Below are 24767 nucleotides of genomic sequence, written 5' to 3'. Positions count from 1 at the left end.
AAACGGGGTGGTCTATGGGAAGAAACAATTGAATATAGAGAGCTCTGGTGGCAAGTAACTTTGCAAGCTAATATGTGGCCAGGGCTAAATGACTATATTTCAATAGCCCCTCTTCTTAAACTAAGAGTTGCCAAATTATAAAGCCCTTGAATATGAGGTTTCATATTTTCCTACTGTTGTTTCATTCCATCTATTTATTTATTTACATCTTTGTTTGCTCTATTGAATTTTTTAACAGAGGAATAATGAGTTTTTTATTGAAAATTTATAAGGTATTAATTATGTATTTATTTACTATATTGGACTTCTTATTTATAATGTAAACAACTTTTTATTCTTGTTTTAGTTTCTTTTATAAGTTTTTAAACAGGTGACAATGTAAACGTTTTAGATTGCCCTTTCAAATTTATGTACTGTATTTCACCACAAGATGGTAGTATAATCAAGTTTATTATGGCCTTGTTTTTTAACTCATATTATCATTATTATTATTATTATTATCATTATGCACTAATTTTAAAACATTAGTAGTCTAAGCAAACTAATATTTTTTTTTTGTACCTAACATTTAATGGAAGATTTAACAATTTTATACATTTTGCATACATTTTACACACTATTTATACTGTTTTAATCACCTTTACATTGTGTTTAATGTTTTTTTAGAATCAGCTTTAGTCATTTGAATTGATGTGTTTTGATTGGATCAATTTTGATTGGAAAGCTTTTGAATACCTGTAGTGTGTCAACCAGCCCACATCCGAGGAAGTTTTAAAACGAAAACGTACTGTTTCTGTAGAGCGTTAATGTGCTTATGTGCTGTACTGTGTTATACTGTGGAGTGAAAACTTATAATAAATAACTGGAAGAAACAGCTGTTTGTATGCCTTATTGTGGACCCTCCAAGTTTCTTTTTTATTTTTTACTGGTTTCAGTGTTTTGCGTACCTTTTGGCTTACTTGTGGATTTATGGGAGCATACCTCTCAACTGTACAAATTTTCACAGAATGTACAGATTTTTGCCTCATATTTTTGGTCTATGTCTCATAAAATTGTGGTTTTCTTGCAAATCGTTGGTAAATCACTGAGGGTTGAAGTCAGAAAATAGTGGCAGACATTTGGGTTTCAGACTTCATACCTTTCTGAAAATGCATGCTAATGTAAATCGGTTATTCTATCAACTTTCTAATTTTGTAAGAGCAGTATTTAAAAAGTGTCCCTATTTTTGTCCTTTGTCCTCCCATCATTTATGCCTTTGTCCAGATATCCTGCTCTAACAGGTTAAGAGGTATGTATGGGAGACCTTATCCTATATGACATGTAGTAGTACTGCTTGAAATCTATAAACCAAAAAAAGGTTTGGGACAACGTTTGGGCTCACACTGCATATCCAGACAAAGGAACTCTACGCTAAATGTCAGAACTACATCTAGCCTCCCCGTGCTTAAGTCCTCTTTCAAAGACTTTCTCATGAATGCATGTTTATGTACATGCACCTCACTTGTGTGATCTATATTAACAAATTCTTTACATTCTTACTAATCTCTCATCATACTATCTATCTATACTTTTCAACACCTGCCCTCTCCCTACACTTAGTGTGGACTTGTATTGTTTTATTTTTATTTCCTAGCATAATATACTATACTCATAATACTGTTACATATAGTTATTATCATATTTAATTGTCATTTTTTTATTTATTTTTACTTTTATATTACTTGGTGTCTCATAATGTTTTATCATATCCTACATATCCCACTACCAAACTGTAAGAGTGTGTGTGTGTGTGTGTGTGTGTGTGTGTGTGTGTGTGTGTGTGTGTGTGTGTGTGTGTGTGTGTGTGTGTGTGTGTGTGTGTATGAGTGTGTGTATGTGTATACCTGCCTCACCATGCATGCAGATGACTGCAAGCTCAAGAGCATTGCCTTGCCACCTCTGAAACGTCTGCTCTGTATCATGGGTTAGATTTCCACCACCATGATGTGTTAACAGTGGTTTATTACTCCATTAATAATAAGCAGCATACTGACATCTAGGGAAAAACTGCCCATGATCGGAAACTTTACTAAGGGTCAGCTGTGAAATTCACCCATGTACATGACAATATTTATACTGTAAAAGAGAATGACCATACCTCTGAACAACATGTAGCTGCTGCAGTTCAAAAGGCATATTGGACTGCACTTCTACTACAATAATATACCCAGCCAGAGTATAACAATTTTTACCACCATCTTCTTTCTCATCTGGGAAAAAAGTTGCTCCTCTTAATGAAAATTGTTGGACTCGGGGATATATGCTATGCAGACAGGATCTAGCAGCTTTCTCTACAATTGGTTTCCTATCTCTCCTCAGGGGTGATTCATACCTCAGACATTGTCCTATGAAAGACCCATTACTGTGTGAATTTTTTTATGTGGGACATACTGAGAGAGAGAAATTAATATGTAGGTTATCTCATATAACTTAAGATCAGCCCTAACAATAGCACAAGGTATGACGTTTTCTTAAAAAACAATTCCCTTGTTTATGGAGTAGACTTCAAGGGGCAATAAAACAGTCCACTCCATTTTTCACATTTAGCAGATACCTGAGCAATTTCAAGGCATACGAAAGTTCCAAAATGGAATGCACCATAACACATTTTAACTATTCTCAATAGATTTTAACTGTTTCACAAACGAATGATTCCTCATTCCTTAAGCTTTGTAGACCCATGTTAGCCTCCTCTGGGCTTATCCTGACCCATGTCTATAACCACTAATGAGACCAAGGAACTAGGGTAACATCACACTGCTGCCAAGGAGTAGTTTCTCCTAATTGCATGGCCACCTTGTGCATGCCAAGTAATAACCTAACAGTCTGATGTGCAATGGTCATCAGCACTGAAGTGATCCTCACTTCTGAAAGGGGCTGATATCTACAGGGCATCCCATCTACCCTTATTTATCACCACACAGTTGTTTCCCTGGTCTCCACAAGGGAAATATGATCATGCATGTGTGCCTTGAGCATGAGGACCTTCTTTCCTCCTCCCTCCAGGATGGACACAACTATCTCCCATCTATACCACTGAGTGCCTGAGTCACTATTCAAACTCAGATTGCTTGGACAGTGATTAGGGCTATATCCCTCTCTGCCACCGGTGCAAGCTTATGAAACAGTATTCTGCAGATATTTTAAATAACAAGAGATATTGTGAAATAATATTTGTTTGGCACATCTAACACTTCAAGCAGCTACTTAACTTCACATAGCTGTGACAGATACCCTTTTCACTCTACTTTCATTTGCCTCTGGGGCAGATTTATCATATATTTTTTATAGTTATAACAGGAATAGGGCTATATTATGGACAGTACTTCAAGATTGTATACAAGGTCTAAAGCTCTGATTTGTTAAATATAACTAGATTTGCTTAGTGTCAATTTATTCTGATTATGTAACAGTGGACATTGTGATCATGAATTCAGTGCTGCTGGATTTTTTAAAGTTCATTGTAAAATGAATGCTTGCACCGAAGAATACATGAGCATTTAATATCTGTGCTACATCACTAATTTAACTGTCGATTTAAATTAGTTGCAAAAGTTCACAGTTGTTTACCTTTTAATGCAAAGCATTATCAAGTGCCTGACAAGCTCAGTATAATTGCTTTTTTAATTACCTTTTTAATATTTGGTTTCCTAACAACCAAACAATGCGGTGGCGATGAAAATCTAAATTCAGATACTTTCACAATGAATCAAATAATGAGCTCATTTTTCAGCAGAACATACTGTCTGTATGGTCTGTAAAGGAAAACTCAGTTATGGATGTTACAGAGTTAGAAACAAACACTATAGCAACAGTAGCAGCTGATATTTTTTTAGATTAGTTATTTGGGTGATCACATGTTCATATTTAGGCAAGTTGTCAATAACTGAATTTTCTGGAAAAAAAAAACATTTCTATTGTCAGAAATTTTCTACTTATATTTTATGAGAGCTTATAAAAATTTATTGATTTTTTTTATATACTTTTGTTGCTTCTTGTTGTTACTGTTTTTTCAAAAAGTGTAGTATTGTGGAAGAAATAATTTCTGATAGGATGAGGTAGTGGGAATAATGAATTGCCCTGAGAGCATGATAAAGCATTGCATAGGTCTATGATATTTACACTGACAGATTATACTTAGGGTTTGGGGTAAATCAGAAGGTTGAAGGTAATCCGTTTCAGTAAGATTTTCACTCTCCTGTGTACTTGTGTACACTCTTTTTCTTTATTTTGACAATGAATCAGATATAAATGCTGAGGTAGTTTCTTTCAGACCCTTAGCTTGTGCTGAGGTACAAGGCTGCTTTTTTTCATTTTGGTGATTATATCTAATTTTAACAAAAAATTACTAGCAATCATATGCCCCATAGGGCACATACAGTAACTCAAATAGCACCATGTTGTACAAAACCATACAAAAAAAGTGTCCTGATTAACTGAATTTAAAAAGAGCTTGGGACTTAATATTGTTTTTATTTTCAGAATGATACTTGTACATAACTTTATTAGGAGAAAACGCTGCATTGCTCCCTTTTTGAAATAGCCAGTTACTTCCTTGCGAAAAAAAAAAAAAAAACAGAAACACCGTGCCCACTTACCAACAGAAAAGAATGGAGCACAAACATGATGGGACAATTTTCATTGGAAAAAAATATGTTTTTATATGATAGCTATTTAAGCTTTAAAACTAGCAAGTGTCCTTTTCAGCAGGAGTTATTAAAATACTTTAATAATCACTTGTTCCTTGAAAAGGAGAAAGGATACATTTTTTTTCTCATTGGCAAAATGATATCCCATACAATACTTGCATGAAAAAAAATCTTAACTCTGCATCTCCGACACATGCATCTGTGAGTGATTCGTGGTTTGAAATAAAAGTGAAGGCTCTTCCAAATGATGCAGTAGAACTGCTATTTATAGAGGAGAGGGGAAAATGCATAACATTATTTGAAGTCTTCTAGTGTGACACTTAGGAAAATAAATCTCAGCAAACACAAATATTATTTGTTAAATGGCTATATTAATGATCTGCAAAAGACGATTTTCTGTGCCTCAACTCCTCAAGAAATAACTCCCTGATAATGCCAGCATTTCCACTGAAAAGCTCTATAGCGAAATTCTGCAGCCATTTCTGGGCATTTGCCGTCTTCCCCTTGAAGTTCAGCCATACAGTTGATTATATCAGTTAAGGGATGCAGCCTTCCACATCTGTGGTTGTAGGTTACTTCCCTCTGCAAAAACATTGAAAACAATGCTTTTGGGAGGTTATATTCAGCAGCTTTTCATTAGATGGATTTTCATCTGCCCACTCATAGTGGAAGAATATTAAATATAGAGAGAACACTAAAAATCAATGCATTAGTCTATCTTAGCATTAAAACTATGTTCATAGGTTTATAGGTTCATAGGTTGGTACTAGGCTATCAGCCCTAGGGCCTATACAAGCCTAGCCATAACAATTCCCTGGCTATTTTTTCCCAAACTATTTACTTCCCTGGACCCCTGTCTAGGAGGGTGACGGACGTGATCCCTGGGGTGAATTTTCTTTCTCCCATCCAATTGTCAAGGTTCCTTTTGAAGAGGGCCAAAGAGGCACTCTGCTTGACATGTATGGGCAGACTTTTCCAGAGTCTGGGTAGTCTCTGGGTCAGGAACCTATCCCTCCAGCATGTTTTTTTTTATTGTGATGACAAGGTTTAGATCCCTAGAGTGTGTGGCTCTGAGGGATTGGGATTTCTTTAAGTGTAGCATATCCAACAGCTCTGGGTTTGACATGGCCTTGTATGTTAAGCAGAGATCGCCTCTGAGTAGACGATATGCAACAGAGTATAGCTGGAGCTTTTTAAGGCAGTCAGCATAGGGCATCTGCTTTAGGCCAGTGATTCTTTTAGTGAGGTATTTCTGCTGCCTTTCCAGTTGTTGCAGATGTCTTGAGAGGGACATACCAAATGGGGTGATGTATTCTATAATGAATCTAATGAGGGATTAGTACAGTGGGACAATGCCCTCCTTTTTTCTGGATGAAAAGCCCTTAGTGATGAGGTGTGCCACATAGAAGGATTTCCTGACAGTTGTGGCGATGTGGTTATCGAAGGTGAGACCACTGTCCCCGTGTCCTTAAGTCTCTTATCACACTTTCGGTGTTTAGTGTATGGCCACCTATGTGGTAATTCATGGGTACATGGTTTTTCCCAAGGGGATAACTATACATTTCTTGGCACTGAGCTTGAGCCCATGGCTCTGGCACCAAGCATCTGTTTCTGTAAGGTCCTTTTATAGAGTATCCACATCATTTGGGGATTCAATAATGTCTCCCAGTTTGCAGTCATCTGCAAACTTTGTTAGCCAGGGTCCCTTAGTGTTGGCCTGTACTTCAGAGAAGTAGATGCCAAACAAGAACGGTCCCAGGAATGAATGCTGAGGTACTCCACTTGTCACATGTCTGGCGCTGGATTTGGAGTTGGCTACTTTTACAGTGTGGGTTCTGTCAGTAAGCCAGTTGGCAACCCATCGAGTGAAGTAGGGATTAATGTCCAGCTTAGTAAGTCTATCTATGATTCCAGAGTGGGGGATTGTGTCAAAGGCCTTGGCGACATCCAGATAGGCTGTGTGGACTGCCTTACCCTCATCCACGCCTCTGGAGACTGATTTGAAGAAGTCAATCAGGTTCAGGAGGCAAGATCGGCCCTTCAGGAACCCAAACTGGGTGGGCTCCAGTGTTTGAAGGTTGCCATTGTCTTTGTTTATAAGTTCCATGATAATACATTCCATGGCCTTGCAGATCTGGCTCGTCAGACTGAAGGGGCGGCAGTTCCCAGGATCCAAGGTGGATCTTCCCTTGTGGAGTGGGATAACTGTAGCTGTGTGCCACTCAGTGGGCATGAAGACTGAGGTGAGGCTATGATTAACCATGACACTTAGGTGAGGTGCCAGTTCATTTTGTAGTTCACGTAATACACAGCCCGGGATGTCATCTGGTCCCATGGATGCTGTATTCTTAGCTTTGGAGAGTGCGTTTTTTACCTGTGTGGCCATTATTACTGAAATTTGGCAGTCTTCTGGTATTGAGATGGGCCGTTTAGGGGGTGAGAGGGGGGTGAAGTTGGCATTGAATTGATCTGCCAGGATATTGTCAATATCCTTGGGATCAGTATATTTAATGCCATTCTGTTGTAGCTCAGAGCAAATCTGAGCATTGCCATTTAGATTCTTTGACATAGTCATAGAATGCCTTCTAGCTGTCTTTGGAATCTTTGGCAATTTTATTTTCATAATTAGCTTTTGAGGATTTTATGAGGAATCTCAGCTTCTTACTGAGGCTGGAAAGGGAGTTTTTTTGCATCCTGGGATTTTCCTCTTTTCTGCAACAGTTTCTTCCTTTTGTTGTAACGTTTGTTTATGGCAGGGGACCACCAGATTGGCATCCTTTTTTTGGAGGAGAGCATCTTGGTTCTATTTGGGATGGCACGATTCATGCATGAGTGGATGTGCTCGTACAATGCCTTAGTGTAGGATTCAGCAGTCGAACTTTCAGTTCCCGTCTGCATGTGTGTCATGAAGTTTGTCACTTCTCACTTGAGTAGCATGGTGTTGGCTTTGGAGAAGTTTTTTATGGAGGTTTCCTTACTGGGGGGGTGGGGGTAGGATGTGGATGTTAAGGTTGATTAGCTTATGGTCAACCCTGACCAACGAGGGGGTGACCATAGGTGTGGAGCATTGATGTCCCATGTTGGTAATGACCAGGTCTAGGATATTAGAGCCCCTGGTGGGACTATGGATTAGTTTATCCAGGGCATTGGAATTTATGAATTTGAGGTGGATATTTTGATTAAAATGTGATAACAATAATGTCTGTGTTATAGCTGTATGGCATGAAAAGACAGGAAATACTAGGAGAATAAGATGCTGGTTTAGAATGTATGGATGCTTCTGAACTGGGAAAGGGAGCCTGACCATCCTAACATCAAGTGTTTATGTTTTTATTTATTTACGTTACTGGGGTAGGGTGCTGGTCAACAAAAGACCAATGTCAGACCTAGTCCAGGCTGCAGGATACTAATGAAACAATCAAATATCATTTACAAATCAATGCAGAATATAGGCACCCATAAAACAATCAGTTGAATGACACTTTATGCCTGAAAAAAAGTACATTTCATGAAAACAAAACTTCAAGTTTGGGAAAAGATTATAAGATAAAAGAAACATCATAATGATTAATGGTCTAAGGAGAAGGTATATCTAGCCCTGTCAGTTTATTATAGCTGAGGAATCAAGCATCTGCAGAAGACATAGAATTGCCAGTTCATAACCCTATAAACCTGTCAAAGCACAGCTCAACCGGGTACCTGTAAGGAGTGGTTAGGAGATGGGAGAAGTGAAAACGGATGTTAAAGAGATAGGGTGAGGGATTTTTAGTTATAATTTGTAAATAGACTTTCTGATAATGTATTATCTGTCATTTGTTGGTATTATAAATTGCAATTTTCATAGATGAGCCTGAACCAAAAATAGGATTTCAAAAAAATACTATTATTAGCTGACTGTAATTTAGTAAAGGACACATGTAAAGCCTAATATAAATAGCAATATAAATTAATGGAGTACATTATCTCATACTTCATTAATCTAGACATTGAAAATCTCTCATCCCTGGAACCTCATCACCCTGCCTTATGAAAAGAAGGTTCTGCCTCTTTAACCTCATACATTTCTTTGAAAAAGTAAGTGAAGCCGTGGATAGTGGTTATGCAGTGCATACAGCATATCTAGGCCTCACCAAGGCCTTTGGCACTATCCCCCATGCAAGCACTGACAGACTTGTAAATCAGATTATAAATCCTTATAATGTGTGACAGATACCCTATGGGTGTTTGACAGAATTCTAGTGATTAGAGTATAAAGTGCCATATCTGAAAGCAAAACAGTTACCAGTGGTATACCACAGAGCTCAGTGTTGGGTCATATCCTATTTAGCATTTATTTCTCAGACCTTCAAGCCATCACTCCTGACCTATGGAAAAATAAATTTGCAGATGACTGTAACTTGGGTGATGTTATTCAGTTTTCAACTGACTCACAATTGCTCCAACATGGCTTAGAAAATGTTAATTCATGCAAGGACAGAGATCTCAAATTAATTGTAAAAAATGTAGCATAGTTTATTTTGATAAGCAAAACAGTTTTCACTTACCCTAGAGGAGATGCACCCCTCCATTCAGACACTGTTGTAAGGGATTTGGGTACTCTTGTTGATAATTCCTTATCATTTGACCATCATGTGACCAAAGTACTTTGGAAAGCCTTTGATATGGCTCATCTAATTTTCAAAGTCATCTCTACTAGATCCAAAGAATTCTTAATTCCCCTTTAATCATATCCTATCAGGGCCATTATTGAATATGACACAATTTTTGGCATGCATTTATCCAAACATATCACAGAAGTTGAGAGACGACAGATATTCATAAATAAAAAGATAAGTGGTCTCAAAAGTCTTAGCTATCAGGAGAAACTGTCAACCCTTTCTGTCTACTCAGCCTATTATAGACTCCTCTGCAGAGATCTGTGTAGTTTTTATGCTGTAAAAGATCCATCCCTATTTGATCTCTTTTGCTCCTTTGCAGAACTAATGGTAAATCAAATACTTGTTTAAAGGAACTAAACTTTCATCACCAGAAAAATAAGACGAGTTGGCATGATAGATTTATATCTTAATGTATCCGTTACTTCTGGGAGAAACTATCACTACGTATCAAGCAGAATAGCACTCTTGCGACCTTTAAGGTAAAACTAGATAGTTAGATGGGTAGCTTCAAGTTCTCTCCCAGTCTATCTTATCTGGCCCTCCTTGAGGTAAAGGGAAATTTTGAATAGGGCTTTTTGGCTAGGCTTGAAATGGTATGCAGACCAATTACCCAATACTTACCTATGAACATATTATATAGATTGTATCTAATTCAGCATTATGTTGCTTTGTATTAAGGTTTCATCTGGATTTAAAGTTCATATCTCTCAAAGTTATATTTGCTTTGTACTAAATGATAAATAAATATGACTTGTTTAAAAATTAATTTTGACTGCAACAAGGTAAAAGGTTGTTGTTTCTTTCGGCTTTTCCCGGTTAGGGGTCGCCACAGCGGAACTCCAGTCTGTTAATGATTGGCAGTAAATTTTTACGTGCCGAGTTGCCAGCCCTGATGCACAACCTTCAATGAAGGTACACCCATTCACGTATGTCTCCACACAGAAGATGCTCTAGCTGAGAATCGAACAGGGCAACGTTTTACTGTGAGGCGACAATGCTACCGCAGCACCACCACTGAGAAAAAAGTCGGGGAGGGGATTTTATACACAGGAATAAGTAGAAGTATTATGAATGGAGTAACAGGGTAAAGCAAACGATGAAATATGTTTGAGCTATTAGTGTACTGCACAGGCCAATGAATGGAAGGAAAAGAAGAAAGGAGAGAGAAACGAATGGAATAAAAAATGAAAAGAAAAGAAAGAAAGAGGGAAAGAAAGAAAGAAAGAAAGAAAGAAAGAAAGAAAGAAAGAAAGAAAGAAAGAAAGAAGGAAGGAAGGAAGGAAAGAAGGTTGGTGGGCAGGTAGGTGCCCTAGAGTCAAGATATGCATGTCTTACATGTTATTTACATCATGTCCTAACTGTATACATTTCAAGTGACAGTACTGGAACCACAGCCTTACTACAAAGTTAAAGTATTGAATATTGTAGCCTGCTGACTTGACTTCTAGAGTTAAAAATGAAAATTTTACCCACATTTAACAAGTATATTTATATAAAAAGCAGGTACATTTTAACCATAATATACATTTAACCAGGCTATTTGTATTAAAAAAGCAGGTACCAATGCTGCTATGGTAATCATACATAGCATTAACTTTCTGGCGACCTCATTGCTTTGGGGTTAGGATAAAATTAGATTTTCACTATAAGGTACATTTGCTGCATTCAATAAACCTGAAAGGTGTTTATTGCTAGCTGCTGCAGAAAGAACATTTTCTAGCTATAATAATGTCTCTTGAAACCCAGACGTATGCTCAAGTCAGTCACCAGCATATGAAAGAATCAGACAAACTTTACTTCCCTTCTCCTTCATTCCAGAGATGTGTAGATGTAGAACTGCCCTTGAAGAACCAAAATCGACATGTCTAAAATAGAATGTTTAAACTGCTAGGCAAGTGTGGCACACAGCAAGATATACAACACCCATCATGTTACAGTTATATTTACCCTTGACATTCAAATGTCCATAACCTGGAATTTTAATGTCAGAATTTTCTATTATAAATATACATTGTCCACAGGAGCTGCATTCGCGGTACCACTTGATTTACCGACCACCATTTTCTTTACTAACTGTGGTGCATTCTCAAATACCTTCTTAAAGTTATGATCTCTCTTACATACACAATTGGGCATCTCCCCCACTTTATTTTTAATTTCAGAAAAATGACATAGTATATGGCGGTTTCTAGTGACCACCTCATATCCACATTTACTGAGTGGGCTACACTGAAATACCATAGTCCTACAATTAAATTACTTTACTGTTAAAGGACATTGGTTCTCATTGTCATAACAGAATCAGGAAATTATCACTTATATAATAGGATTCAGGCACCACTCTCCTCATATATCATCTACATCTTAATTGTCAGCATACATACATACATATATACATGCATACATACAAATATTTCAAGAACGGGCAATAACATCTTTCTAGCCTGCCAATATACCAAAACAGTTGTTCCCATAATTAGTGTCCCAGCTGTTTATAAAATAAACTAGCGCTTGCTTTAATGTAGTATGGTAGTCTATTCCATGCATCAGCTACTCTCTCAGAAAACCAATTAGTACATTTCTTCTTCTTACAGAGTCTTCCCCATACATTGTCTGATGATTCTCTGCTACTTTTTGATAACCCCAAACATTCCCAGAGGTAGTTGTGTCTAAATACCCTATATACCCAAATAAAGTATCCTCTTAAATATCTTTGTGAGGCACTGTACAAATTCAGATATTTTAGTCTTTCAAAAATGTTCACATCCATGGATGCTCTTGGTATATTTCCACTGTACTATTTCCAGTTAATTCATTATTGATTTCTTATAAGGTTTTCATAATGTTATTCCTTACTCAAGTTTGGGTCTAATGTAGTTAACAAGCAATGCCTTCATGATTTCTATTTCCTAGACTTTATAAATCATTTTTTATACAACCTATAGTTCAGTGACTGTCATTAACCAATTTGTTGATAGGATTAGGAAAAACTCAGAACTGGATCTACCCATATGCCCAGGTGCTTAACTGGATCTACAGTTTCAATCACTATGTGCTATATTAAATATTCAAATTTCACTTTATGTCTCCCAAATCTCATATGCTTAGTTTTCAATGTATTTTTCAGCATATTATTCTCCTGTGCCCAAATGATCAATTTATTCAAGTTCTTTTGCAGGTATGAAATATCTGTAACACGTAATCAGTTTACCCATTTTCAAGTCATCTGCATACAGACTGTACAACACCTCAGATGAAAAAAATAGATCTGAAAGATGCAACCTAAACAATGGCCTAAGATAGAGACCTGTGGGACTCCCTGACTGTAACCTCAAATTTTACCTGTCCAATTGATGCATAATCTTTGCCATGCCATGTTTGTAAGCTATGCAGCTATCCATCATATCAAGGGTACATCAATACCTAGTTGTTCTAATTTGTTAGTCAGTTTTTTGCATATGACCCTATAAAATGCTGAAGTTAAATCTATGTAAATTGCATCACAGTGCAATTTTTCATTCATATCTATTATATTCTTATAGAGCATCATGTTACAGGTGATAATGTATATATCTTCAACATAAACTTGCTGATATATGGTTTCAAGTCCCAGCCTTTTCAGTTCTGACAATAATCTAACAATATAATCTTCTCCATTATTTGTCCACAGGATGAAAGTAAAATTATGAGCCTGTATGGCTGAGGGTTTGTCCTACTTCCTTTTAAGACAGGTTCAACAATGCATGTCTCCAGTCTTGAGGAATCTCCCTATATTTGTAAGACCTAGTAAATAACATATAAAATGGTACTGCAAGTTCATGCTGAAGTGTTCTCAGGTCATTGTTACTAATTTTGTCTCCTCCCTGTGCTTTGTTTGGATCTGATTTGCATAGTTCTTTTTCAATATAATCTAATTTGATTTCAGTATCTGAGGTTACCAGGATGTCACCAGGACAATTTATAAACCCCCCCATTGTGGAGCCAAACTGCTTTGCATAAAACTGTTAGTATATTGCTAATCTGTTGTGCCTGATAAAAAAATTTAGAATCTACACAGTCTATCAATTTTTATGTCTTTTCTCCTACAACATCTTATATAGCTCTAAAATGATTTCTTATTATGCTTGATCTCTTAATATACACTCAGTATGTACTCACGCTCCTCACATAATGAGTAAATTATTGCTATTATTATAGAATTAGCATATCTTCACTGTCATGAGATCAGCATATCATCACCATTGTGACATAATCAGCACATCTCAGCACTCATCACATAATTACCACATCATCAGTGTCATCAGAGAAGCATGATATCTTCACTGTCCTCACGGACTCACTCAGAAAACTGTCAGTGTCATCATGGAATCCATACTTCTTCACTGCTATCACAAAATTAACAGCTCATTGCTGGCATCATAGAATAAGTACATCTTCAATGTCATCATACAATCAGTACACTGTGAGTGACACCACAGAATCAGTTCAAATGTCTTCCCATAAGTACATGTTATCATAGCATCAGTGCATTGACACAGTTAGAACAGAATCAATATACCATTGTCACAGAATCAGTAAATCATAAAAGATTCATAACATGACTTTCATTATAATATAAGCTCATGACATAACAGAATCAAGATATCATCACTGTTATATTAAAATCAATCCATCACTGTCCTTACAGGGTTTATATTAAATAAACGAATGTTTGAAAGTTCGACTGTCATATGGTCGACACCATATGATTGAACTTTCAAATGTTCAAATATCTAATAAAGAAAAAATAGACTACACCAAACACCTACCTTAACATTTTAAGCAGGGGGGCAAGCCCCTATGCACCCCGAATGTGGGGCACCTCCCACTCTTTTAATATACCAACTCCGAGATCGCACTACAGTGCAGAAAAGGGAACTCTTCCCATTCCGTGCTGTCTGGAGATCTCCATTACAATGTTTGAACATTCAAAAATCTGATCATATGGTGGTGACCATATGACACTCAAATTTTTGAATGTTCGAACATTAAATATAGACCCGTCCTTACATAATAAGCACACCGTTGCTGTCATCATAAAGTCAGCATAACATCACTGTCAACACAGAATCAACACATCTCTACCCTGTCACTAAATCACTACATGTCATAGAATCAGTAAGTCATCAATGACATAAAAGAATCAAGACATCATCACTGTCATAATCGAATCAGTACATCACTGCTATTATCACAGAAGTATCATCAGCGTTTTCATTATAGAATCAAATTACAATCACTTTTATAATAGAATCAGTCATCATAGAATTAATGCATTTTGTCTCATATAACAGAATCAGTAAATCATTACTGTCCTATAATCATTAAATCAGTATCAAAAAAGAAACACATCATGACAGTAATCATTTAGCCAGCAGTTCACCATTGTCATGGCATGGCCGCACTTTCACTCTGATCAAAAAAGCAATATATCATCACTGACATTGTAGAATCAGCACGTCATTACACTCATCACAGAATCAGTACATCATTGTTATAGACTAAATCATAAGTGACATAACAGAATCAGGATACCATCAATATCATAACAGAATCAGGATAGTACCCTCATCATACAATCTCTACACCATCATCATCATTGCTGACATAGAATCATTACATCTGCATTGTCATCAGAGAATGAGCGAATCATTGACATAGACTCAGAAAATCATCCTCATCATAACAAAATCAATATTTCACTACTGTAATGTCAGAATAAATGCATCACTGTCATCATGGAACCAGCACATTGTCACACCCAACACAGAGTCTTGACATCATCACTGACATTATGGAATCAGAGTATCTTCTCTGTCAAAGAATGCGTATACCAATGTATTCATAGTAACAGCATATCTTCATACTCATCATCACAGAATCAGTACACCATTGTCATCATAGTATCAGCACATCATCATTGTCATCAGAGAATCAATGCATCTGCACATTCATCATAGAATGAGTAAGTCATCACCATCACAAGTGAATCAAAATATCACAACTGTCATAGTAAAATAATGATATAACCCTTGTCACAGAATCTCGGAATCATCATTGTTATCATAGAATCAGCAGATCTTCACTCCCATCATAGATTATTTCTGCATATTCTCAATATCATTATAGAATCAGTAAAACTTCACTTCTGTCACAAAATGAGTACATCACTATCATCAGAGAATTATACATCTTCAGTGTCATCATAGAAATGGTACCTTGTCAATGTCATCAGTACATTGGCACTGTTAACACATAATCAGTATATCATTGTCATAGAAACATTAAATTCCTGTGTCATTAAAGATTCAGGACATCATTATCAAGATAGAATCAGTAGTCATTGCATTGCCATAACTGAAGAAACACATCACCACTGGTATCATAAATTCAGAATATTATCACTGTTATACAAGCAACACATCTTCATACTTACAAAAGAGTCACTACATCATCACTGTCATTGAATCAGATCTATATTAGATCACTGAAACGGCAGAATTTCGAATTATCTAATATCGAACCCAATATTGCGAATGCTGAAAACAACAAAGCTGCACAAAACTGAATTCTTTCCTAAGGAAAAAATTTGGTTGGCCATTGTAGTGGCTTCGCTGTTTTCAGCGATGCAGTGGAAAATTACGGGTTGGGTTAAGGTAAGTGTGTGATTGTGCGGACATTCGGGTTATGGCGTGGGTTGGGTGAGTTAGGCTTAGGGCGTGTGTCAGATAAGTGTGCGATTGTGACAGAATTTGGGGTTAGGGGCAGGTTAAGTGAGTTAGGGCGTGGGTGAGGTGAGTGTGCGATAGTGAGAATTTGGGGTTAGGGGTGGGTTAAGTGAGTTAGGGCATGGGTGAGGTGAGTGTGCGATAGTGATGGACCTTAGGGTTAGGGTCTGGGTTAAGGTAAGTGGATAGATAGTAGTGTATGTGCAGTGTAGTGTAGGGTTAGATGTAACTTTAAATGTATGTGTGTGGATTGCTGATTTTTAGTGTGCTTGTGGTGTGTGTGTGTTTCTAGGAACAGCAATTTTTTTCCCTGAGAAAAAATTCACTGTTTTGAGGTTTCAATATTGTTAGGGTTCAGGTTTTGCAGTTTGACGTTACGGCATTTGATAGTGAGCCATTTCGAAGATCTGATATAGACCCATTGAATCAACTAATCTCTATTGTATTCATAGAATCAGTGCATCTTCAGTACATCATTGTCATAGACTCAGTAGATCATCATTGTCATTTTAGTCTCTGAACATGATCACTATTGTAATAAAGTGCATCCCTCTCATTATCAAATCTGAACATCTTCACTGATTTAAAAAATAAAAAACAGTAACTGCAGCTGAACTTACACGAACCAACAATGTTTATTAAATAGACTAAAAATGTAAGTGCTTTCATGATAGTTAATATCGCTTCATCATGCACTAAATACAACTGCATTTCAACTTAAATAGCAAGTCAGCTGATGGAGACAATGAGCATCAGTTAAGCATTTAAAGATGCATATGCAAAAACAGAATAAAAACTATCACTGAATCTGTATAAAAAGCAAACTACAAATAAAAACGAAAGGTCTAAAAACACATAATGCTACTAAAAAGTAGCTTTTCAAGAATATGAATGCACACATTTTTATCCCAATCCTAATGTTTGAAGCGACGTGACTTTAAAAAAGGTTTCAAAGATGTCGTCCCATTTAGACCCGGAGGTTTCCCAGCATTTAATATGAGAAACCATTTCTGCTCTTCACTTTCATTATAATTCTTAATATCACCTCTCCATATATTGGGTCGTATGACTTGAATAACCAGAAATTTAAATGTATGTGTATGGTCAGTCTGTTTCACGTGTTGAGCTAGGGCACTGCTGTCTTTCTGGTTAATAATATCCTTTCTATGCTCAAGGATCCTGTCCTTCAGCATTCTATTGGTTTTATCCACATAATAAGCATGACAGATCTGGCAAAAAGAGAAATAAATCACATTGGTGGTACGGCAGTCAGCATAACAGATGCCACTAATAGTAAAGTGTTATGTAGGGTGTAGATACGTAGTGCTAGTGTGAATGTATGAGCATGCAGAGCAGCGTCTACACAGAAATGTACCAATACGTGAAGAAATAAATGTTCTATTAGTGGTCATTCCGTTGCATAAATGTTGTTTCAAACACTTATTATTCCTAAATGAGAAAGCAGGTACATCTCCAGTCTTGTCAAGTAGTCCTGGTACTACCTGCAAAATATTCCAGTGCTTTTTGATGACAGAAACAATGACAGAAGCAATTTGTGCAATTCACCTTCAACAAAAATAGATAATGGTTCAGTGCACCAGCCTGCACCAACGACTATAGGTCTCATGGGTTGTAACTTATCGTCTTTATGAATCTTGGGTAAACCATATATCCTAGGGATTAGTGGAGACTCAGTGTTAAAGAATCTAAATAAATTTTCATCTATCAGGGCTGTAATCAACAAATCAAATATTTGAAAAGACACTCTTTCCATAATTCCATTTACAACAGTTTTAGAAACACACTAGTATGCCTTAGAATCCTGCAGTAACCCATACATCTGTTTTAGATACAGGTCTCTATCTAATAGAACAATGCCCCCTCCCTTGTCTGCTTGTTTAACTTCCACAGAGCACATAGATTTTAATTCATTCAACACTTTAACTTCATCAAGGGACATATTATGGAAACTGGATTTAGTTCCTTGCATAAATAACTGTCTAAATTCAGTTTCACATATATTCACAAAAATTTGAATAGCAGGATGCATATAGGGTGTGAAAGTACTAGGTCTTTTATACTAAGCTGCAGTATCATTATGGGCGCCAGTATTTGAGAAAATGTCTTTAAAGGATAAGCTTCTACCTAATAATCTCAGGTCTCTAAGCATGCTCATACATTCACACTGGCACTACGTGTCGGCTTGATCTGTCTTTCTAGCAGGGATAAAAGAAAGTCCTTTATTCAAGAGTTTAGTGTGTTCTTCAGTAAGTGTAATTGAAGAAATTTTAAATACCAAACTGGATTTAGAATCTCCTCCATTTGTTGTGTTGGAGGTTCCATTCTGTACTCCAATGTCTCTGGGCTTTCCCTGATCTGCTCAGGCTTCTGGAATGGCTCTTGATGGGCAATGGGTGTTTCAATGTAAGGCACTTGTAGCTGTTCAGCTGATGCTTACTAAAAAAGCGCCATCGTAATGAATGATAGCATTCCCTGATTGTTGTTCTTTAGATGTAACATTCTTGTCACTAGAGCTAGAGTCACTTGCAATAGATGAAGAACTGTTGCTAGTAGAGGCTTGCTCCAAACAGTCAGTTGGATTCTCCTCAGCTTGCTTAGCACATGTAGTGGCTGTTTCCTGTGGTTGCGCTGATGTCAGCGTAGTATTCGAAGTATTAGGATTAACATCCGATTGGTCTATAGTTGGGCCAGCACCCCCATTATTCGTGCATTCTCTGGGCCACGAGAATAATATGGTTATTCTCAAAGTCTTTCTTATCTCTTTGCAACTTTTTCAACTTAATATTCATTAGACTATTGTCGTAGGAGGATATATTTTCTTGTAGTCGATCCATTCTATCATTAGTGACATCAGTAGAAAAAGTAGTGGTGATTTTCTGTTCCAACGCAATGATGTCATCTCTAAGGTCATAGTCCATAGGCATAAAGTAATCCATAAGCAGTTGTATATATTGAAAACTAAACTGCAAATTTAATTCTTGCCATCTCTTAAGTAGGTCTGGATATGCCTCCCCATAGCTAGCCATATTCAGAACTCTCAGACCTCGTGGAATTACTTTATGTTGAAGAGAGTCTTGTAAGTGAAGATGCTGCCATTGCAGTCTCTTGTATTTATAAAGCTTATTCTCAAGTTCACGATAGTGCTTCAAGAGCTCTGGTAATTGATTACTGTCAGTAGGTTCATTATCAACTCTATTCACAGAATGTAGTTCCAGGAGTGGATTCTCTTGCACAATGAGAATGCGTAGAAAACATTCATTATTGCCCCGTTGCAAATCTTGTTGAATAGATGAATCCATAGATAGTTGGCGTATCCCTTGCACCAAATAACAGAAAACAGAAGAGAACAAAAATGTCTTAGGGTACGGTAGGGCGCAGAAAAAATATGTGAATAAATAAAAAACAGTAACTGCAGCCAAACTTACACAAACCAACAATGTTTATTAAATAGACTAAAATTATAAGCGCTTTCACGATAGTTAATATCGCTTCATCAGACACTAAATACAACTGCATTTCAACTTAAATAGCAAGTCAGCTGATGGAAACAATGAGCATCAGTTAAGCATTTAAAGATACATATGCAAAAATAGAATAAAAACTATCACTGAATCTGTACGAAAAGCAAACTACAAAGAAAAACGAAAGGTCTAAAAACACATAATGCTAAAAAATAGCTTCTAAAAGTAGCTTTTCAAGAATATGAATACACACACATTTTTAACCCAATCCTAATGTTTGAGGCGACGTGACTTTAAAAAAGATTTCAAAGACATCATCCCATTTAAACCCAGAGGTTTCTTAGCATTTAATATGAGAATCCATTTCTGCTCTTCACTTTCAGTATAATTCTCAATATCACCTCCCCATATATTGGGTCGTATGACTTGAATAACCAGAAATTTAAATGTAATTACATGGTCAGTCTGTCTCACATGTTGAGGTTTTGTCCACATAATAAGCATGACAGATCTGGCAAAAAGAGAAATAAACCACATTGGTGGTATGGCAGTCAGCATAACATATACCACTGATAGTAAAGTGTCATGTTGGGTGTAGATAAGTAGTGCCAGTGTGAATGTATGAACATGCAGAGCAACGTCTACACAGAAATGTACCAATACATGAAGAAAGAAATGTTCTATTAGTGGTCATTCCATTGCATAAACATTGTTTCAAACACTTATTATTCCAAATGAGAAAGCAGGTACATCTCCAGTCTTATCAAGTAGTCCCGGTACTACCTGCAAAATATTCCAGTGCTTTTTGATAACAGAAACATATTCATTGATATCACTAGAGTATTGGAGAACAACTCTAAAATCATTCATAGCAGGGATGGACTCAGGTGTATGTGCTCCATTACCAAAGTAAGATTTACATATATCACTTCTCTGTGACCATGCCTCATCAATTGTAGCAGTAATCTCTTTCTTAGAGTATCCCCTGGCTAAAAACTCTTTTTGGACCTCATCAAGGACCTTGTGTGCTTCTGTATCATTATTATGCAATCTGAGCACCCTATAGACTTGTCCCTTTAAAACATTTTGGGTATATGTTTGGGGTGCATGCTATTTTTATGCAGTAGAGCATTCTTTCTAGTTGGTTTCTTAAAAATGCTGCTCTGCACCTGGTGTGAAGTAGATCTCTTAACTGACACATCTAAATAGTTTAATTCAATCATGGAGTGTTGATAAGTGAATTTCAAGAAACTAGTGGTGGTATGCATGTAGCTAACAAGCCTTTCTAAATCATGGCTGCCTCCCTTCCAAAGCAAAAAGATATTGTCCACAAAACAGACGTACCACAAAATCTTGTCAAAAAATGCATTCCTATCAGATAGAAGACAGCTTTGTTCTCAGTACACTAGTGCCAGGTTGGCGTAGCTGTTGGCACAAGTCATGCCCATGGCTACGCCAGTCTTTTGAAGGTAAAACTCATCTTCAAAGACAAATACATTATTCTCCAATATGATCTCTAATAGAGTACAAATAAGTAGGATCTTATTACTGTCAAAACATCTGTTTAGGGTTAGAAAATCTCTCACTCTCTCTATGCCCAACGTATTTGGAATAGAGGTAAATAGAGATTCAATATCCATAGTTACAAACATATAATCACAATCAACAGTTGTCATTCTATTATGTAGTATTTCAAGAAAGGTTTTAGTGTCCTTGAGAATAGTGTGGCAGTCTTTAAGCAATTTGTGCAATTCACCTTCAACAAAAATAGATAATGGTTCAGTGCACCAGCCTGCACCAGAGACTATAGGTCTCATGGGTGGTAACTTATCGTCTTTATGAATCTTGGGTAAACCATATATCCTAGGGATTAGTGGAGACTCAGTGTTAAAGAATCTAAATACATTTTCATCTATCAGGGCTGTAAACAACAAATCAAATATTTGAAAAGACACTCTTTCCATAATTCCATTTACAACAGTTTTAGAAACACACTGGTATGTCTTAGAATCCTGCAGTAAACCATACATCTGTCTCAGATACAGGTCTCTATCTAATAGAACAATGCCCCCTCCCTTGTCTGCTTGTTTAACTTCCACAGAGCACATAGATTTTAATTCATTCAACACTTTAACTTCATCAAGGGACATATTATGGAAACTGGATTTAGTTCCTTGCATAAATAATTGTCTAAATTTAGTTTCACATATATTCACAAAAGTTTGAATAGCAGGATGCATATAGGGTGTGAAAGTACTACGTCTTTTATACTGAGCTGCAGTATCATTATGGGTGCCGATATTTGAGAAAATGTCTTTCAAGGATAAGCTTCTACCTAATAATCTCAGGTCTCTAAGCATGTCAGCTTGATCTGCCTTTCTAGCAGGGATAAAAGAAAGTCCTTTATTCAAGAGTTTAGTCTGTTCTTCAGTAAGTGTAATCGAAGAAATGTTAAATACCAAACCTGAATTTAGAATCTCCTCCGTTTGTTGTGTTGGAGGTTCCGTTCTGTACTCCAATGTCTCTGGACTTTCCCTGATCTGGTCAGGCTTCTGTAACGGCTCTTGATGGTCAATGGGTGTTTCAATGTAAGGTTTGTAGCTGTTCAGCTGTTGCTTACTAAAAAAGTGCCATCGTAATGAATGGTAGCGTTCCCTGACTGTTGTTCTTTAGATGTAACATTCTTGTCACTAGAGTTAGAGTCACTTGCAATAGATGAAGAACTGTTGCTAGTAGAGGCTTGCTCTAAACAGTCAGTTGGATTCACCTCAGCTTGCTTAGCACATGTAGTGGCTGTTTCCTGTGGTTGCTCTGATGTCAGTGTAGTATTTGAAGTATTAGGATTAACATTCGATTGGTCTATAGCCGTGCCAGCACCCCCATTGGTCATGCATTCTCTGGGCCACGAGAATAGTATGGTTATTCTCAAAGTCTTTCTTATCTCTTTGCAACTTTTTCAACTTAATATTCATTAGCCTATTGTCGTAGAAGGATATATTTTCTTGTAGTCGATCCATTCTATCATTAGTGACATCCATGCAAAAAGTAGTGGTGATTTTCTGTTCCAACGCAATGATGTCATCTCTAAGGTCATATTCCATAGGCATAAAGTAATCCATAAGCAGTTGTATATATTGAAAACTAAACTGCAAATTTAATTCTTGCCATCTCTTAAGTAGGTCTGGATATGCCTCCCCATAGCTAGGCATATTCAGAACTCTCAGACCTCATGGAATTACTTTATGTTGAAGAGAGGCTTGTAAGTGAAGATGCTGCCATTGCAGTCTCTTGTATTTATAAAGCTTATTCTCAAGTTCACGATAGTGTTTCAAGAGCTCTGGTAATTGATTACTGTCAGTAGGTTCATTATCATCTCTACTCACAGAATGTAATTCCAGGAGTGGATTCTCTTGCATATTGAGAATGCATAGAAAACGTTCATTATTGCCCCGTTGTAAATCTTGTTGAATAGATGAATCCATAGATAGTTGGCGTGTCCCTTGCACCAAATAACAGAAAACAGAAGAGAACAAAAATGTCTTAGGGTACAGTAGGGTGCAGAAAAAATATGTGAATAAATAAAAACAGTAACTGCAGCCGAACTTACACAAACCTACAATGTTTATTAAATTGACTAAAATTGTAAGCACTTTCACGATAGTTAATATCGCCTCATCAGACACTAAATACAACTGCATTTCAACTTAAATAGCAAGTCAGCTGATGGAAACAATGAGCATCAGTTAAGCATTTAAAGGTACAGATGCAAAAATAGAATAAAAACTATCACTGAATCTGTATGAAAAGCAAACTACAAAGAAAAACGAAAGGTCTAAAAACACATAATGCTAAAAAATAGCTACTAAAAGTAGCTTTTCAAGAATATGAATGCACACACATTTTAACCCAATCCTAATGTTTGAGGTGACGTGACTTTAAAAAAGGTTTCAAAGTCATTGTCCCATTTAAACCTGTAGGTTTCTCAGCATTTAATATGAGAATCCATTTCTGCTCTTCACTTTTAATATAATTCTCAATATCACCTCCCCGTATATTGGGTCATATGACTTCAATAACCAGAAATTTACATGTATGTGTATTGTCAGTCTGTCTCACGTGTTGAGCTAGGGCACTGCTGTCTTTCTGGTTAAAAATATCCCTTCTATGCTCAAGGATCCTGTCCTTCAGCATTCTATTGAGTTTACCCACATAAGAGACCTTAGGACACAGGGGGACTGTAGTCTCTCCTTTGATAATCACATCGCCACAGTAGTCAGGAAATCCTTCTACATGGCACACCTCATCACAAAAGGTTTCTCATCCAGAAAAAAAGAGGTCATTGTTCCCCTCTACTCATCACTCATTAGACCCATTATAGAGTACAATGCCCCTTTTGGTATGTACCTCACAAGACATCTACAACAACTGGAAAGGCTGCAGAAATGCCTCACAAAGAGGATTACCAGCCTCAAACAGATGCCCTACGCAGACCGTCTCAAAAAACTCCAGCTTTACTCCGCTGCATATTGCCTACTCAGAGGTGATCTCTGCCTAACATACAAAGCTATGTCAAACCCAGAGCTGTTGAACATGCTCCACTTAAAGAAGTCCCAATCCCTCCGAGCTACTCTCTCTAGTGACCTAAACCTTGTCGCCACAATAAACAGAACATGCTGGAGGGATAGATTCCTGTCCCAGAGACTTTCCATACTCTGGAATAAACTACCTATCTATATCAAACAAAGCTCCTCATTAGCACTCTTCAAGAAAAATCTTGATGATTGGATGGAAAATAGGAAATTCACCCCAGGGATTACTTCTGTAGCTCTGCTTGACAGTGGCACAGTAAAATAATTTTCTTGGTTGGCAAAAGCCAGGGTACCTTTTAGCTGGGCTTGTATAAGCCCTAGGGCCCAATAGCCTAGTACCTACCTATGAACCTATGACAGATCTGGCAAAAAGAGAAATAAACCACAGTGGTGGTATGACAGTCAGCATAACAGGTGCCACTGATAGTAAAATGACATGTAGGGTGTAGATACATAGTGCCAGTGTGAATGTATGAGCATAGTAGCTATTTTTATCATTATGTGGTTTTAGACCTTTCGTTTTTCTTTGTAGTTTGCTTTTTATACAGATTCAGTGATAGTTTTTATTCTGTTTTTGCATATG

The sequence above is a fragment of the Protopterus annectens genome, chromosome 6.part0 (genome assembly GCF_019279795.1).
Source record: "Protopterus annectens isolate FY-2018-M chromosome 6.part0, PAN1.0, whole genome shotgun sequence".
Taxonomy (NCBI): Eukaryota; Metazoa; Chordata; order Ceratodontiformes; family Protopteridae; genus Protopterus; species Protopterus annectens.
The sequence above is the reverse complement of the archived record's forward strand: the minus strand, read 5'-3'. Positions refer to the sequence as shown.